This window comes from Talpa occidentalis, unplaced genomic scaffold (genome assembly GCF_014898055.3).
Source record: "Talpa occidentalis isolate TD23 unplaced genomic scaffold, MPIMG_talOcc4v2.1 talOcc4.12, whole genome shotgun sequence".
In the NCBI taxonomy this organism is placed as follows: Eukaryota; Metazoa; Chordata; class Mammalia; order Eulipotyphla; family Talpidae; genus Talpa; species Talpa occidentalis.
The window spans coordinates 49938444-49943469 of record NW_023601212.1 but is presented as its reverse complement, the minus strand read 5'-3'; positions in this window follow the sequence as shown (position 1 = coordinate 49943469).

The window sequence follows — 5026 nt, the reverse complement described above, 5'->3', positions numbered from 1 at the left end:
GGAAATGAAGAAATGAATAACTCAAGGAGAAAAAGAGGGAGATAAATTGTGAATGCGTCCTACCTGTTCCACTGAGCTGTAATCCCAATGACCTGCTGAGAGCTGATAAAAAGCCAAGAGTGGTGAGGCCAAGAGAGCGACCCCAGCCCACATGGCTGATTATGTATTTAAACCTGGCTGCTAACTTCACCCTCAGGTCCCAGCAACCCTCCCTTTGGTGATGATGGGATTTGTATTTCCCAGTGTCTTCATGGCTTTTGATCTGGAGTGGGCGTGGAGTCCCCAAACCTGTATGGAGTTTGCTTAGGACATCCTTTCCCCCCTAAATATAACCCTGCCACAACTTTTAACTTCCACCTACCTTTTCTACTGGGGAAAAAAGACAAAAAGGAAAACTAAACAGGGCCTCCCTGGTGGTGCAAGGGGTTAAGCACCACACTATGAAGCAATCTGCAGCCTCTGCAGCATGAATTCTATCCCCAGCCAGCAAGGAGCAAACCACATGGCACAGCAGACCTCTCTGGTCTCGCCCGCTGCTCCCCTCAGCAGTGTATTTCAGTCAGTCTGCCTGTTCTGTTCCCCACTCTGTCTCTGGTGAATCCTCTCACACCCCACACCTCTGGCCTGTACCCCAGTTCTTGTATGCATAAATAAATAACTCTTTTTTAAAAAAAATGAGAGAGTAAAATCAAAGCATTATAGCTGCAAAGCCATAAGAGAAGCAAGGGAATCAAAAGAAGAGGGAGCGACAAATAGATAAAGGAGTAAAAGAACATAACTCAGGAAGATTGGAGACTAAAGGAAACATAGAATAAAAAGCTGTCCTTGGTATATTAGAAGAAATGGGCAGATTAAACAGAAATGAGAATGGTGTAATAGAAGTTTTGGTGCATGATGAAGACTGTCTTTCCCTTACCCCCATCATGTCTTTGCTCAAATTTCACCTTATCAGTAAGGTTTCCCTGATTGACGTAGTTAAACTCTTCACCTCGGGTCTATCTCCCTTCCCCACCTTATTTTCTTTTCTTTTTTTAAAGATTTATTTATTTATTTATACAAGCACTGGGTGCAGTCAGAAGCGCGGGAGGGGTGAGAGATTCACCAGAGCCAGAGCGGGGAACAGAACAGGCAGACTGACTGAAAAAACACTGCTGAGGGGAGCAGCAGGCAACAGGAGAGGTCTGTCGCGCCATGTGGGACCCTCGCTGGCGGCTGGGGATCGAACTGGCGCTGCAGAGGCTGCGGGCAGCTTCACAGCCCAGTGCTCAACTGCTGCACCACCAGGGGAGGACCCCCACCTTATTTTTCTTAGTGAAATACCTGAAATGAAATTAGTCTGAATAGGATTAACAACAGTTAAGGCACCAAGAAAAGTTATCTGTGACCTTTGATCTAAAACAATATTAGAAACGTATATAAAAGAAACACAATCAGGGGAACATCTGGGCATAACATGAAGAGAACATCAGCTCTGGGAGACTGTGCCAATTGTCCAGCACAGTGTGATGGAACTCTTGAAGGGAGAGCAGACAAGAAAAACATGTGAAGAAATGTTCACTGGTTGAAAATGTCTATTTGATGACTACTCCAAGCTTGCAGTTTTAAGAAATCTGATGAAATACAAAACTAATCCAAAGAAAATAACACCAAGTCACATGATAATCAAATTGGTGGAAACTCATGATAAACAGAACATCTTAAGAGCAGTTGGGAGTGGGGGTCATAATATATAGAAAACAGCAAAAATATGGAAGACAGCTGACTTCTCATCAAATATAAGACAGTGTTGTGATGCCTCTAAAGTGCTAAAAGAAAAAAGTCAACCTAGAGTTCTACATTAAAAATATCTTTCAAAAAGTAATGTTAGAGACTTTTTTATTTTTTAATTTTTAAAAATTATTTATTTTTGCATACAAGAACTGGGATGTAGGCCAGAGGTGCTGGGCTGAGAGGATTCACCAGAGACAGAGTGGGAGCAGAACAGGCAAATCTACTGAAACACACTGCTGAAGGGAGCAGCGGGGGAGAAAAGAGAGGTCTGCTGCACCATGTGGGCCACCTCCCTGGCTGGGGATCGAACTCAGATCTTCATGGAAATAGCTTTGAGACTTAACCCCTACATCACCAGGGAGGCTCTAAATAGAGGCTTTTTAAAAGGTGAATAAAAACAGATAATTTATTGCCAGTAGGTCTATGCTAGAAATATTTAAAGTTCTTCAGGCAGAAGAAATATACTAGGAGAAATTTGGATCAATACAAAAATAATAAAGAGGGTTTGAAAATGGTAAATATAAGGTTAAAGATAGGGTCTTTTTTTCACTTTTAAAATCTCTTTGAAAGATAATTGATTGGGAAGATGAGGGATGAGGAGGGGGCCACAATGGACTATGGGATAGAGGGAGGGCTATGGTGCCTACACCAGAGTGGGGAATCCTATACCATCAAAACGCTAGCAAGGATGTAGAACAACAGTACTTCAATAACAATAAATATTAGTTAAAATATTAGTTACAATATATATTAGTTAAAAATAAAAAGTAAAAGATAATGGGCTGTTTTAAGAAAAGTGATACACATATGGTGAGATAATGGAATATATGCTGGTTTTCTGTCCCACTTCCTGACACAGTGCTCCTAAGCCCCTGGTAATTTCCTAAGTGATAAGAGCACTAAGGACATCTTTTGTTCAAATATTTGGTTTCTGATCCTGGTTCCTGACACATACTTCCTAAACTTTTGGAATCTGCTGGGTGACTGCAGTCTCTTTGTTCTAAATGAGGTGACTCTTGTGGACTCCTGAATGGGTGGTCACCACAAAGACTAAGCCATGATTAGAAGCTTGGAATTTTCAGCCCCAGCTTCCATTCATTACAGAGGGAAGAGGACCTGGAGATGAAGTTATTGATCTCTCATGCTTATGCGTCCTGTGATGATGCTGCCATTAAATCCCCAAAGAGGCCTCCCTGGTGGCGCAAGGGGTTAAGCACAGCACTATGAAGCAATCGGCAGCCTCTGCAGCACGAGTTCAATCCCTGGCAGGCCAGGGAGCTACCCACATGGTGCAGCAGACCTCTCCTGTCTCACCCACTGCTCCCCTCAGCAGTGTGTTTCAGTCAGTCTGCCTGTTCTTCTCCCCACTGTCTCTGGTGAATCCTCTCACCCTCCACACTGCTGGGCTACACTCCAGTTCTTATATGCATAAATAAATCTTAAAAAAAAAAAAAATCCCCCCCCAAAAGGGGAGAGTGGCTCCTTCCATGCTCCATCTTCATTTTCCTCAGTATCCTTTCTCATTTCCTTGTACAATAAACTGGTTAACACTAAGTAATTGTGTTAGCCTAGCAATTTAATTGCAACTACTTGTTTATTTAACCACCGCCTACTTGGCCTACTTGTTGGATACACTCCTTTTGCCTTTATAGTTGCTCTACAGTTTGTAATATATATCTTTATCATATCACAGTCTAGCCTCAAACAATTTATAACACTTCCCATATGTTTTAAGACTCTTACAGACCTCTACTGTATTCTTTGGATTTTATTCCCACCTCTTCACTTAAACACATATATTATTGTCATGTATTGTATTCTAGTTTTGCATATGTTATACACCTCACAAAACAGCCCATCCTTCTCCTGTGTGTCTCTTTCATATTACCACACTCATAGCAATTTTGATACGAGCAATTTAATCAAAGTAAAGGAGGCAGTCATGAGGATCTCCAATATGCAGGTGATTGGTCAGTTGCTGGTGGAGAGCTAGTGGCTACCAGAGTCCAGGGAGACTTGAGTGCAATGAGGGAGACTGCCTGAGTGATGGCTAGGAAACCTTTGGATTTAAGTTCCACAGATTGTCTTTTCTCTCAGCCTTGTGGCCTTGGGCAAGTTAGCTCCAATTGGTCAGAAGCACAATGATGGATGGCCTGGATTTTCAACTGGTGTCTGAAGTGGGGTAGAAAAGACCAGTCTTGAACTAGTAAGGAGGAAAGTGGGGGCGGAGCAACATGGCGGCGAGGAGACGCTGCGAGTAAGATCTCCCATTAAAAAAGTGAATAGGGAGGAAAGCGGCAGGTCCCAGTGAGAAGTGGGACACGGAAGATAAACGGGTGACGCCAGCGAACTGCCCAAAGAAGAAAGTGGCCATAAAAAAGGACTAGAAGGGAGGGAAGCGCAGAACCCTGCTCCCCTCCCCCGCCCACAGAGGCGGCACTCTCCGACCGGCAGAGAGGAGGAAACAACAAACCAAAACGGCCCACAAGAACAAACGACGCAGCAAGCGGGACTGTGAGTGGAAAGGAACTATTTGCAGCCACCACACCCCGTGAACGGGGAGCTGAGGCGAACCCTGCAGGATCCGCCGCGGCGGTGAGCGAACGGCTCCGGCGCCATTAGAGAAGAACAAAGACCCCAGGAGACGCGCACACAGCCCGGGCTGCCGGTAAGCTGGCGCGGGAACGCGGCGCGCTCGGGGAGCTTGAAAAGCAAGTGCAGACCTGGATCGCGGCTGCCCAGGTCCCCGCGCCTGCGACCTAGGCTTGCGGGGAGACGACCTAGGCTTGCGGGGAGACGCACGGAGGTCCTCACTGAGGTGAAGGTCCCTCCCTGAGTGAGCAGGAACCAGGCGCCCAGGCACGGGAGCTGCGCAAAAGGCGCCATTCCCGCGCCACTGAACTGGGCTACAGCCCGCGTCCTGGAACTGAGGGCTTTGAACTGAGACCCGGGGCACGAAAATTCGGGGCGTGGTTTCTCCACGACGGTGGGGCACAAGGCAGACACAGCACCCCAAAGCTGTTGAGGTGTAACCTACCATTCCCGCTCTGTTCTCTGTCCCACGGGGTGGGGGGAGGCGAAAAACAGCCCCCAAGGACAATAGGAGAGATCTCTGGCGCCACTAGCGACCAGGAAAAAAAAAGTCACTAACACCCTATAAAACAGGACATTTCTTAAGACTGCTTGAAAAGGGCAGAAGGTTTCTGGAGGACCCAGTGGCCAGCCGGGAAGTTATTCCACGCCAGGCCCCTTCCGA